This window comes from Netta rufina, assembly GCF_964035555.1.
Source record: "Netta rufina genome assembly, chromosome: 6".
In the NCBI taxonomy this organism is placed as follows: Eukaryota; Metazoa; Chordata; class Aves; order Anseriformes; family Anatidae; genus Netta; species Netta rufina.
The window spans coordinates 21,867,445-21,882,216 of record NC_140129.1 but is presented as its reverse complement, the minus strand read 5'-3'; the positions used below and the strand labels follow the sequence as shown (position 1 = coordinate 21,882,216).

Genomic DNA, 14,772 nt, shown 5'->3' with positions numbered 1-14,772 from the left:
ACACATATATACACATATAAAGAAACAAAGCCATCAATACAGGAAAGAGTTATCATCATATTAAGACCAGGAAAACAAAAAGTCCTGAAAGACATACATGCAAAAAACAGAGCAAAGTAGACAATTTTTATCGTTTTATCTCTGTAGTTTTTTCCAAATTACTTTATTCTCTTAAGGGTGTTTGGAAGGAGGCAATACAAACTTTCATGACATGTCTTTGTCCTTTTAACTTTTAAATTTCATTAAAAATTCATATTTTTCAACATTGATACACATTTTAGAGTCCTGAAGAATTGGGTACCCACTAAGTTCTTGAAGAGGTGCACCTTTGGCTACATCTGCTCATGCTTAGTTTCAAACCAAAAGAACAAGTCTTATTGCATACAGACTGCTGGAAAGAAGACGTCAATTTAGATATTTGTTTTATTTCTCTGCAGGAGAGTGAATCAGATTAATCAGCAAGTTGGATGGAATAGACACAATTCACTAGTGCCCTATTGTCACAAACTTTGCACAGGAATTAATCCCATTTAAGTCACCAAAAAGGGTGTGTTGTGTTTTTTTTGTTTTGTTTTTAAAAAAAATGATTTTAAATTCTTCACAACAGTCCAGAAACTCAGTATTATGTTACATTTTTTCCTTTTATTTCTCTTTAAAGAGAGTATTTTTTAAAAAATAAAGTAGACAAAACTCAAAAAAAAAAATCAAAAAATATTGAGGCTTCTGATATCAGGATCAACTCTTATTTGTTGTCATGTATATTGGAATAGTGACATAGTCCCTAAAACAATACAGATGTTTAAGATCTTATTATAAACACAAACATTCAGGTAAATATGTGAATTAAGAATAGAAGACTTGATATAACATTAAACATACCATTACCATTAATTACCACTGTAAATCCTTGATTAAACATCAAGACACAAGTTCTTTAAAGATGAACATGCGTGTGTATTCTGCTCCAGTGAGGCCACACCTCAAGTAACGTGTTTAGTTTTAGGCCCCTCACTACAAAAATGTCACCAAGGCCCTGGAACATGTCCAGAGAAGGGCTATGAAGCTGGTGAAGGGCAGGGAACACAAGTCCTGTGAGGAGCAGCTGAGGGAACTGGGATTATTCAGTCTGGAGAAGAGGAGGCTCAGGGGAGACCTTATTGCTCTCTACAAATACCTGAAAGGAAGCTGTGGGGATCTGGGGGTAGGCTTCTTCTCACAGATAACTAGTGAGAGGACTAGAGGGAATGGCCTCAAGTTGTGCCAGGGGAGGTTTAGGTTGGAAATCAAGAGACATTTCTTCTCAGAAAGAGTAGTCAGGCATTGGAACAGGTTGTCAAGGGAAGTGGTGGAGTCACCATTCCTGGGGCTGTTTAAGGAAAGGTTGGACCTGATGCTGAAGGACATGGTTTAGTGGGTGACATTGGTAGTAGGTCTATGGTTGGACCACATAATCTTGAAAGTCTTTTCCAACCTTAATGATTCTATGATCATTTTAAGTCAGGCCTCTATTACTACCTTACTAAACTAATGCTCGTTTCAAGCATCTAAGGAACAATCAGCCACAGATTGTTGTCTCAACTTGTTACAGCGGCTCCTTCTCTGTTTTGTGCCAAAGTTGGTAGGCAAGTCAGCTGCGAGTTCCAACTGTACATCCTGGCACCTGCTTCCCTCCAACTAATGGCAGAAATCCAAAAATAAATTTAAAAATAATTTTAAAAAATCAGGCCATCTCACCCATGCTATCCTAACATCTGAACAAGAAAAGCAGACTCCATTTGAAAACCACTTACATATTAGAACACACTGATGACCATACTCCTCTCAAAGAATAAATAAATAAATTTGCTTTTCTTTATGTAATTACAACAGTTCTGTTTCAAACTTTGTCCCAGCATATCAAATCAGCATGAAGTCCATGATGATTTGCTTTAATATTTCAGCTCATCATCTCTGCTCATCAATCAACATCCTCAAAGCAGTCTTCTAGAGAAAATAGGCAGGCCTCAGAGAAAGTTAATCCATGGTCCCCACGGGCCTAGCTACAGCAAAGTACTTACATGTAATAGAAAAGGCAAAAAGACTACATCAATATTAAATTAAGGATCAATACTTGCAAAACAACAATGGCAGATAGCTCTTGTTGGTTTTACAAGGTTTATATGCTTTAGCAGCATTCCCAGTGTTAAACAAGTTAGACTGGTAACAACAGTCTGCTGGCAGCATGGTCTTGTTCCATACACAATTTAAACCCTTACTCCAGTCACACACAAATGATGGTTTGCAGTTCAAGATAAACTGGCATGAAGTATTTAAATCCATTAAGTGTTTACAAGGATTCAAAGACAAAAATAAGAGCTGTCTGGCAGGGTACACTGTGAATGGGGTGGTGGGCTGTACAGTTGAGTAGACAAAACAGCATCCTACGACCTTAAAACATGTCCTGTTCTGGGCAGTACTAAAGGGCAGACAGCTTCATTAGCCTCTTTGATATGTCTGTGTCAGGCTGATCTAAAAAATTTTACAGTCTTAAGTGCCAGGAGAGTGACATTATGGGAGAGGGAAAGATACAGAGAAGATTAAAGTGACTTTCCTAACAATTCTCCACATGCTTCCAATAAAGCCAGGACAAGGATCCGTATCAGCTAGGGACACCGTGAGCACAAACTAGTGCTAGGGACTACGGTTTTCTTCAAGTGCTCATCAAGTGAGGTGTTGTGCTTGTTTTACAGCAAGATCACGTACAGCCCATGTTGAGGCCCTTGATGGATGATTTTTAGAGAAACTCTTTTAAAAAGGGTTAAGAGTCGCAGTGCAGATGACTAGACTCTTATTGCTGAAGAAATAGGAAAAAGACATTTTAAAATGCTGAAGACAGCAACACAAGTCATGATAATGAGCTGCCTGCAGCCATTCAACTTGGGGAGACGGAAGCCTTGGAGGTGGCCTTGGACTACAGCAGCACAACTAAAACAAAACAACACTACAACAACAGGAGAAAAAAGAAAAAAAAAAAAAGTGTTTGTGCTCTTAGAGTTCTCTCACCTGGCTTTCTCAGTATAGGGAAATAAATCCTGTGCAAGTCTAGGACAACTGATCACCCCAGCCCATAGCTATGACATGCTACTTTATAAAATACAAATGCTGTGCCCTTTTCCTCTTCCTTCCAAGAGATTCAAATACAGCAGGAGACAGCAGACAGGCAGTCACCTAACAGACCCTTCTGAACTTCTGTTACAGTCTTAGTTTAATGAATTGAATGTGATGGTGTAAATCTCATCAGTTAGTGTGACCTTTGAGGGGATTTTAATTAGAAAAAGTTGCTCTGTCCACACTTTCTGCTGTATGTTTGAAGCAACATCTAGCATAGGATTTGCTGGGAATGTATTTTTTTCCATGGGGAGTGAAACATAAAATCAAATCAGCTTTCCATTGTTTCATTGCAAATATGATGCAATAGATACTTCTCTTGCCAGAAGTAGAGGATGCTGTAAGACTTAAAGGGTGGCAGGATTATGCTAAAGAGCCAATTTTGTTGACCTCTTATAGGGATGAGAATGCTCGAGTAACCACTTCTTTACTTTTATTAGCAGTTACCACTGTGCATTAGTCTGATCAGCCATCCTCTCTCTCATTTTTTCCCCTAAACTTTTTTCTCAAAAGTATCACACAGGAAAAGAGATGCTAGTTGAGAACAAGCTATCATTCATTTTCTTTACCATATAGTCTCAAGCTTTGTCCTATAGCCAGCCATGTAATTTGCCTTGACTATATTTATTAGAAGACTGTTAGGAGAGGGAAAAAAAAAGAGTTGCCTCTATTGTGCTCAAATCTTCTTTCCTGTCTAGTTCATGAATACACAGATTTTAGCTATTCCCAAGGCCAGAAGAAACATCTCAATAGCTTCCATTTAAGCCATCAGAAGTAAGAAATTAGCAACTCCAAGATCTTCTTAAAAGAGGAAAGCACGAGACTGAGCAGGACAAGTATCAATCATTTTCATTGTCTATGGGACCTGGCAAGGAGGTACAGCTTACCTACCCATCCTCTTTCCTTTTCAATATATTATAAAAATCAACCAAGATCCCAAAAGCACATGCACTTCACATTTATTCCTCCAAAAATTATATTGCTAAGAAATGTTTCAAAATAAAATACATTATTGTTTCCATTTCACTCATCATCTTAACTCAGAATGTATAATCAGTGTTGAAAAATGTAACAGGATTTAACAAAGGATAGAGAAAGGAGACACTATCAGAGTAGGAAATAATGAGAAGGAGAAAAAAAAAATCAGAAACTGCTTAAATAAAAGGGGTATAAGTAAAAGAGCATATAAGGTAATCAGTGTGGGAAGAGCAAGAGAAAGCTGGACTCGACTCTCTCAAGTCTCCTTCCACACTCAAACATCATCTCCGCTACAATAATTAAATAATGTGTTCCATAGATTTTTAAGAGAGGGTGTCCAAGTCTCTGATTCTTCAGAATTTTCAAGCCATCTGTTCTGGAAGTTTCAATCTGCAGAAATGACACAAACATATGGAAAGACCATACCCTGCACTGAGCAGTTTTAAATTTCAAACTAAGTCCTGACTTGTGAAAAAATCCAGGTAGATCCAACAGAAAAAGAAGCACAGAGAACATGGAGTCCATATTTAGGTGCCTACATCAAATAACCTGAGTTACAAGATTTTGGTTGCAACTGTATGGCCATGAAATCAATGGATGACCAGCATCTTTAAATATGTATCAGGCCACTTCTATTTATAAAGATACAGGTATCTAATTTTAGCTCATCCATTCCTCTCTTTTTCTCCATTAATAGAAAATTACATTTAACATAAATGGGACTGAAATTGTAATGTAAGTAAAAAACATGCAGAGTTATTGTATGCAAAATCAGCCTTTAAAGAGTCTTATAGTCCAGGGTGCCAGACGTCCCTAGAGATCTGCTTGATAAAATGCTAACCTTTGTCATTAGTATTAACTAACAGGCTATTTGTCTGTTCTCAAATTTCCGATCTTACTCCCTGGTAGACAAAGCTTTTGTTGTTTTTGTTTTCTTTTTATTCTTTTAATTTACTGGTATTAGCAGAGGACAGGGGAATTTGAGGTGTATTTGAAATTGGAAATTGAAGTGCATTCAACTTGGAAATTTCTAGCATTCCGAACTATTTTACAACTTCTAGTCTGACTACTTTTTAGAGAGCCTTTTTATAAGAGTGAGCAAAACTTTGGATTCATAAAACTATTCAAGGACAGATTAAGTCAATTATTTTTTTTTAAAAATAGCATGCTGTTAAAGTTAATTGTGTGAATGCAAGACTTTCCCTTCAAATACCCTAGACTACAAGTAGAAGGCCAGCTTCCAATATTCTTCCAAAAAGGAAAATTCAAGGCTGAAAGGATTCTTACAGTTTGTAGATGTCTATAATTTATTATTTTTTAAATGATACAATGATTAACTGTAGCTGCTCATTGCAAAGCAACTATTTACTCCATTGCCACATCATGAGCTTTCAAAAATTTGTCCTGTAGATGTCCCTGTGATGTCCCCTCTCTTCTGAAGGATGGTTCACAAGGCACTACATGATTTCTGCGCAGATTTGTCAATGTGTACAACTGGACAGGCAAGAATTGTCATCCATTGATTAGGGACAATTACCTGAAAGCATGTACATGAGGGAAGAAGGCAAGTCTGGAACAAACCTATGTGAAATCCTGGTTACAGTGAATCCTGACTTCTTACCTGAAACAGTATAGCTTCAAGAGAACTTCAAGACATGAAGTGAAATGAAACCATCACCTTTTATAGTAGGACCATCAACCCCTTTAAAGGGGAAGCTGAGCACCTTGTACTTAAAGAAACTGAACATACGTTAAGACTCCACTCACAGACAATGACAGAAAATAACAAAGAAGGAAGTAACTTCCTGAAGGAGGAATAACTGCTCTCCCAAGTGACCAAAAGTAAACTTTGTACACATTTAGCTGTTATTGACAGATGGAGTTAAGGTCCCACAAAAAGCACCAAAGATTTAAATGTACTAATAATTAATTAAGTCTGTCTTGCAATGAAACCATGGTGCCAAGAAAGGAAGTACAAAGTCTAGGAAAAATGCCTATTTTTCCTACCATGACCTAAAACACATTGAATTTTTCCAAGATCTACCAAACAAACATTCTGTTAGGATATTATGTTAGAAGGTACTCAAAAATGTTTAAATTCATGGTAATAGGCACATTATCAACTAAAACAATTTTTGTTCACTTTCTATGAAAGCCCTCTGACAAATTACTATGGCAATTTGGCAATTATCTATATCTTTGAGCCCATACAATCACCCCCCTTTGCTTGACTCTTAGCATTATCTTGTCCAATCCAGCATGAGACTGACCATTCTATGAATGGAAAAAAATCACACATGCACACTAAAATCTGAACAGCAATATGGAGAAGTAACAAAAATATTTGAGGTTTCCTGTACACAAAAAAGGTCCTATTCTGAGTTTCAAAATAGGCATTTTTCATCTGAATTTGGGCAAGTGATTATTAGTCCCTCAGTTTCCTTTTTGTAAAATGGGGCAAGGGAAATGAAATCTGTTTCTATACAGCAGGGTAACAGATTGAACTCATTAAGATTTGTAAAGCACTTAGACTTCCTCTTATGACTACTGCTTTAGATGTGTAAATATGTTGTATTATAAAGAGGGAGGTTAAATTATGCAGATCTCCAAATTATAATAAGCTATGTGCAAAAATATAGCAGCAAAGTTCTTTCAAACGAAGGTTATGACAATCACATTATGATGTTAAAAAAAATGGCAGAATGAGGACAATGCTGACATGCAATCATCTCAAAGACAATGTCAGTAAAACTGAAGAGAAACAAGGTTTGAAAGACAGCAAGAGTGTTAAAATATAAATACCATTATTTAATCCTGAAGTTTATACATACACTTTTACAATATTGGTCAACAGAAGCAAAAAAAAAAAAAAAAGTAATACAAGTTATAAAATATTTCAGAATTTCATATAAAACTGAACAAAAGGCAAGGTCTAGAGAAAGCAATTTCCACGCTTTGGACAATTAACTCATAGTGCAACTATTTTTAGAGAAAAAAAGTGAGATTCTTTTTAACTATTAGCTATAGTTATATGACACTTCGCTCAAAAAGTTACTATAATTAGACCACTAAATATGAACAATTACACTGTGAAGTTCAGTATACTGTAAGTAGGAATTGCAATAATAAACAACATACAGATTAAACATTGCAAGTATTGCAAGTGAAAGATTCATCACCATCACCAGCCTTCACCACAAAGAAGCAAATCAAGAGTAAAAAATGCAAAGTAATGGAAAAAAACACAAAGCCCTTAAAAAAATGCACAGATTTATAAATAAAGGGAGTACGGGACAATTTATTTAAATACAGAGTCTCAAAATATTCTGCCTTTCTTGGTAGTGGGTTGTTTTTTGGGGGGGATGTTTTTTTTTTTTTTTTTTTTTTTTCCCTTCTTCATTTGATGGAGATTCCAAACAAGAGCAGCTAAAGAGGCATTTTAAGTACAACTTGTAATATGTGTATGAGTAACTAGGAAGCTGTGAGGGAATTTAAACATCATTGACAAAAAAAAAAAAAAAAATCAAATAATATAATTCCATGGAATAGCAGAAATCAAAAAAAATTAGCAGGTTCGCTAGATGATTCAGCAGCCAAAGGATCACTTATACAAGATAAACACACTGCAGAGTAGCTGAATGATTTACTTGCATTAATTATTCACAATGACTTTGGAGTATTATATTCCCAGATCTACTCTTTACATGTGAAATCACACTGCTGCTTTAAAAAGAAGGGAAACTGGAAATGAAAAAGCAAACAACAAACAGTTAAAATACTGTTATACACTCTAAAACGTAAAGAAACTTAAATGGCAAACCTCAGTCTATCCTAACATAAATGAAGGCTGAGACTCCGTCTCTTCCTTATCTGATGAAGATGGCATATAAACTTCTGTTGAGTCCTGGGAAAGAGGAAAAAACCATCTGCTACACAAGGAACATTGAAGCAGATTAATTTTGGGGTGTTGCATTGTGAATTTGTGACACGCTGTTGTCAGGCAGATAGGTAAGGATTATACCTACTTTGTCTCTTCCTAGAGAAAAAAACCCATTCTATTAAAAATTTCTTCATTTTGTTCACACCAGTTATTAGAATGGTTTACAGTAATCATCATACTTCTGAAAAATCTTGGTGATTTAATGCAATTCACATTGACTGGCATCCATAACTTTTCAAAAGTCCTTGAAAAGAATACCTATCATGAAGATTGAACACTCATGGAGTTAAAGACTGCAGGATAAAGGTAAATTTAAAATGAATTGTTCGTTTTTAGAATGGCTGGTTACACTCAAGTAAATTCAGACTCACTCACTTTAACCTCTGAATGAGAGTGGAGAACCCATGTCTTACAAGCCATGATAAAAATGAGTCTTGGTTATTTTTCATTTCATGACTGAGAAATGCTAAATGTGTGTATTAACATCTGACAAAGAGGTATCTAAAAATCACCTTGGTCCTGAGAAAGGTAGAAGTTTCCCAATTTCTGTCGTCTATGTACCTCTTACTTACAGCCAACTAGTCAAACGTAGATCACTTCTCAATCTCAGTGCATGGTACATATGGACCCCTGGTTAATATAAACCTAGTACATAGACATGTAGATCTCAATTACAGTTTTACATCTTCCTATACACTAAAAATAAGTTTAAAAAAAAAAAAAAAAAAAAAAGAAAATAAAATAATCCAGTGAAGCTTTAGTAGAATTCTCTAACCAAGGAAAATTTTAAAATTCATTAGAGAACATAACATAATCCAACTTTAGAACAAGTACATTCATATGCAGGCTATTCTCTTCTGTACCTATGCACCACTATGTCTTACTGACCAAGAGCATGGGGATTTTGACAGTATGTCCAGCCAATACAGTTCACAGTACAAAACTTAAGTTATCGCCCCAAACTAGAAATATGGTAGAAATTATCAACATGCTACCACACCTTCCAAAGAAGTCATATACAAAATTCAGGGGAGAAATGATTTTTTTTATACAAAGCCACTAAAATACACCTGTATTTTTTATTTTCTGTGTACAATAAAGTTAAGGGCGGAATGTTATCAGTCTTATGTTTGACTAGCTTGTCCCTATTTGTGTCAAAGCGTTAACATTATTTAAATGAGGCTTTCTGTATTTAATAGTTCAGTTTGTCCAACATATCCTTCGCTTGTCAGAGATAAATAGAATGCTGTGTTCCAGCACAAGAGAAAGCAAATCTGTTACTGCCACATTCTGGCTGCACTCTATGTTTCTGAAGAGATACCAGCTATAAAAAGAAGTACCTATTGTTTCTACCAGGGTTTTCACACTATGTTGCTGGTTTCTCAGCAGAGCATCTCTTTTGCTGAAGCAGAGAAAGACTAAGTCTCTAAATAATTTGTTTTATATAAAAGTTCTGGCTTGAACTACAATACAGTTTCAAATCTAAGAATACCTTTGTCATTGCCCTTATTACTTAAGTATTCTCTTGGAGGTCACTAGAGGAAAAAAGGCTGTAGACTCAGTAAGACTGAGTTTTAGATTTTCAGCTTAATAAAATTCAGTTTGTAAATTTTCACATAATTTCTAGAGTGGTACAAGGAATTTTGAGAGCAAGTATGACAAAGGCTATGTAGGTTAACCCATCATAATGAACAGTTGGTTTAAAATCATAGAATCACAGTATCATTAATGTTGGAAAAGACTTCCAAGATCATCTGGTCCAACCATCCACCCTACCACCAATATCACTCAATAAACCACATCCCTAAGTACCAAAACCAACCTTTCTTTAAACACCCCCGGTGACCGTAACTCCACAACTTCCTTGTGCAACCTGTTCCAAGTACTTTGCCATTTGGTATAAAATGATGAAAACTGTTCTGCTGGGTCAGACTACAGCAGTCTTGCAGCCCAATACTGTCTTTGGGTATCTGTTTCTAGTCACTGGTGCTATACAATGGCAAGGTATGACTGCTATAGAATAGTTATTCTGACAGAATGTTTTATCCTTCAGCACTTTCCAACATCTTTCATTTCATTTGCATAGTATTGCTCCCTGAAGCCAAGGCATGAAATCCAAATAAAGTGTAAATCCTGTAATAAAGCTAGCAAGCCTACTCAAACCATGTAAAACCTTCAACTAGATGCTCACATTAACACAGATTTGTCAGCAAATTTTGCTGATAAATCCGAGTCACTACAGGGAGCACCTGGGCTTAGAATTAATTCCTATATTAAAGGCCAAAACTTGATAGTCATCTAATGCAAAACAGTCATGAAAACTAGTGGAACAAAAAGAATATTTTAAAAGGATGATGTTGTAATAGAAACTACTCATAGAAACTAATCATTTCAGTAATTTAACATATTTTGACAATATTTACCTGTAACCATGTGTTCTAGTTCTAAAAGGAAAATTAGGTATGTAAACTGAACAGTTTTCAATCACACAAAAAAACTGAGAAGTCACCAGTAAATTTTTCATCTCTTCACATGCTGTGATAACCTACATCCAGAGGTCTTCTGGGCTGTCTGGCTGTTTCTTCTTTTTACCATACACAGTCCATGTTCAGATTATGATAGAATGCTCATAACACAAATACATATAGCAGTCTTATCAAACAGGATACTCAGAAGCATGGTGACAGACACAATCCAACAATAGTTAAAAATCAACACAACCGAAGGAAAATCAACAACACAGAGCTTGCATACACAGCTGGTGGATAATTTCATGAGCTACTTATGTCTGGCTGTTATGCTAATACAAGACAAGTAGAGGGCTCCAACTGCTATTCAGTCTAGATACCATTTGATTGCTAAAATCTTGGAGAAGAGAATTAACTGGTTTAGAAAATAAGCCTAAGAAGTCCAAGAAAAAAGCATGATGTTATTTTAGGGCAGAAGTTGGAGGTAGAAATGATACAACATTCAACAAGAGTCATGAAAAGACTGCAAAGAAAGCACAGTATGCTGAGCAAACGAGAAAGAGGGTACCAGTACGAAATAAATGAAAAGCACTACAGATGTCAGCTGAACACTTCCTCCAGTCCCTCCAAAGATTTTTAGTGGTGCCAAATGGAGAAGGTATCTGCAAAGAAACAAGCAGTATGAAGTTTTAACCACAGGGAAGTGCAATGCATTTTAAACAAAGGATGACTCCCCAGGTTAACATTTTTTGAAGTCCCAGCATGTGTACTGGTAGAGCTATAAGTAAGTAGTCCAAGACCTCCCAGAGCTTATGATCTGCCAGAGAAAGGAGATGAAATATGTTACTGGATAGAATACAAATGAGGAGTAAAAGACTCCTCATCTCTTTGAGTCTGTATGGGTTCAGAGCCACACATCCAGTAAAACTTCCACTTCTTAAGCAAACACAAACAGATTTTGCAACTCTGGCTCAAAAAGCTGGGTATGTATTCTTAAGAAGTTTGACTTATCTTGCTTTCTACTGTTCCCAAGGCACCCATTATACACTGTACCAGAATAAATCTCTTCTCGTGTAACTACTTTAAGCTACAGAAAACAAGTTGCTCTGAAATATATAATCATAAATAAAGGATTGAAAGCAACTGAATATGTGCAACTTTGAAAAAGAAGGTTCAGGAAGACAATGACAATTGTAAGAGACTAAGATGGACTGAAAGCAAGGTAAAATCTTCAGTGTTAGAATAGATTTATGTTGATTCAAAAGTTTTGATCAGACAGTCATAACTTCTTCTTTAAGTCCTTAAGGCAGCTGGCATTTTGTTGGGATGGGTCCTGCCTCTGTTCCTGACTCAAAGGCAGAAAAACAAGGAGTTGGGCAGTACCCATAGCAATAGCATGGAAATAAGGAAGCAAGAGAGCTTGGATCTGAGTAATTCCTTGGTGCAAGGTGACACATTTTCTTTGTACATATTAGTATTTCTTTATTTTATCAAAAGTAAATAAAATCTTCTATTTTTTCAGGTTTTTGCTTATGTATCATAGTATGCTGAAAGTCACACACAAAAGACATGTAACATCAGTACGGAAAATTTGATTTTTAGCATAGGACTGTCACTACTACCTAGTGTGCTGTTTGTTATGTTTTTCCCTTCACATACAACAATGCAACATAATAAATAAGGGATTTACTACCAGTAGAGATGACTTTGGCAATGGCTCTTGATACATTTCAGGGCTGAGTAATACAGTCTGAAGGTCAAGTTCTGACTTCTTAAAGCCTAATTTATTCAAGAGGAGACTGAAGTTCTAGAGCTAGAAAATGGCCAAGTACTTTCTTCAATTGATGAAAAAGCTGTTTTGTTACGTTTTTTTTTTGTTTTGTTTTGTTTTCTTCCTCCAAAGGATTTTCTGCCAACAGAAAAGGATTATGAGCAGAGTAGGGCACTAAAAACAGCCAATTTCTTTGGTTACTGTATGAAGGATGTTAGATGTTCAAAGAAGGCAAGAAGAAACTGAAAAATGTATCAAAGGTCTGTTCAAGAACTGAAGACAGAGTGCAATGTTAATTGTGCCTCTAAACTTGTCATACTATACAAGGGACAAATAATGACCAAGTGTATTAAACCACTAAGGTTTCTAAGAGACTTCCTAAAAGCTCTGCACACTCATTATTCACTCTCTTATACATACACACACATACATCCCCACCTAGCTTTCATGGCAATATGCAATATAGTGGTATACATTTTAATTTCCAAGATCATTGATGGTTTTGTATAAAAAAAATATTATATAAAATTTGATTTCTCATAGGGACTGAAATATCACAGGGTAGTGTTCCCCTATCCCTCCTCACCCCTTCCTACTCCACCCCCCTCGGTAAAGTTAGTCCCATTTTGGTTTCATTTATAAATTTTGGGATCAATTTGACACAGAACAAAAACTTTACTGCTTCTAAAAACATGAAACCAGTAAGTATAACTGATCAAGTGGTGTGTGACTGTTTGAGAATAAAGAATGCATTCTCAAAGCAAAAATTGGTCCCAGAACCTTCCTAAAGTATAGTATCAGATCTATATTTGCTTGGCCAAAACCTTCCTCAGAGAAAGTGCTGCGATACTTCCCCTAAGGAGGCCCTGTCAGTAGGTCTACTTAACAGTTCCTGGGCTTAACGAGGCATAACCAGACCTCTTCCACAAAGAGAAAATGCTACTGTGCCTCCCTCCTCCTTCTTTATCATCCACAATCTGAACTTCCAAAATCACGTCAGTCTCTGTCATGAACAGGTAACTTAATATCTGCAACTACAGTATGACAGATGACTGAATCTGAGGCAGATCATCCTTTCATAGCTTAAATGAAATTTGTATGTTCCCTCAGACAAACATCTGAGGCAACAGGTAAGGACCTATAGAAATAGTTCCATGCAGTTTTTATGTATTATCAAGAGGAAATGAGTGCAGATATCTTAGTACATATTACTTGCCACAAAGGTGGCAAGACCTTCCCTTGAGACTACGTACTGGCTTCCCCTTCTGGCAATTTTAAACAAACTTATTTCAAAAGCAAACTATCCATCTCCTGCATTGAGTTTGTGTCTCTGCCCATTCCTATACATATACATGTGTATGTATATATATATATATATATATATATACACACACACATACAGACACACGCGCATTTCTGCTCCTAACCCTTCTTCAGGCTTAAAAGTTTACTATTTCTATCAAACTCTGCACATCCAGTATCAGTACATCCAGATTACACCCAGTACTTTAAATAAGATCATTAAATCTATACTGAATTTCCAGTCAGGCCCATTGTATTACTTTACCTAGCGGTTATTCCCAATATTTTCTCTCACACCCCCCAGCAAGTCATGAAGAAAAACATTCCACTAAAAATAAGATGTAAGAGCGATTCAAAATGCTTCACCTCAACCATCTGACCACTGTTCCCAAAGTCTTTAAAGCACAGTCAAACCCATCTCTTACTTTTCTCATGTGTTTTCAAATCTTTGTATGATGTGTCTCTTTTATTACACTGTACAAAAGAGAAAGAGGGTACAAGTGGTATTTATGCATCTTTGAAGGACTATTTTTTTCAAACTGTCCTTATGAGGAGATGCTGCATACATGAATGCTTTGTCTGTCTCCATATATTTCTATTTAATGGCACCATTACCATATCACTTAAAGTGCATTTATGTAAAATTCCTGGATTAACACATTGGCCTTTCATCTCAGGAAACCCAAACGCAAAACTGAGAAATTACTTTCACACTCCTAGCCTTGCAGACAGACATTGATAATTCTCAATACAATTTGGCTTAAGTGACCATTTCTGCTTGGCAGGAGGGATGGGTGTTCATTAAAGCAGTGTGTGATCTCAGGCCAGAAAAAATGGATGGAAGAAAGATCCAAGAGAATCTTGAAAACTGCTAAAATCCAGGATTGTCATAAGCATGCAATCTAAACTACATGCTCATTTTCTAATCATTCTTCTCATATTCAATTTATTCTTCTAACTATTCAATATAATATTTCTTCCATTAAAAAGAAACTATGCAATCTCTTCAAGAATCACTAGAAATTGTTCAGCTGCAATACATACTACCTGTGTACACAAGGCCTTCCAACATTGTGTGACCTAGTGTACTAGGAAGTTCCCAACTGCTGGAAAAAAAAAAAAAAAAAAAAAAAGCAATTCTGTTTATAAACCTTTCATCCAACATC

At 36.0% G+C, this 14,772-nt stretch overlaps 1 protein-coding gene across 1 annotated transcript in view; it reads right to left on the bottom strand.

The window, feature by feature from the left end:
* The window catches only part of GRB14 (growth factor receptor bound protein 14), a gene marked incomplete at its 5' end in the record, with an annotated part of 64,884 nt that overhangs the window by 27,114 nt on the left and 22,998 nt on the right, over positions 1-14,772 (bottom strand).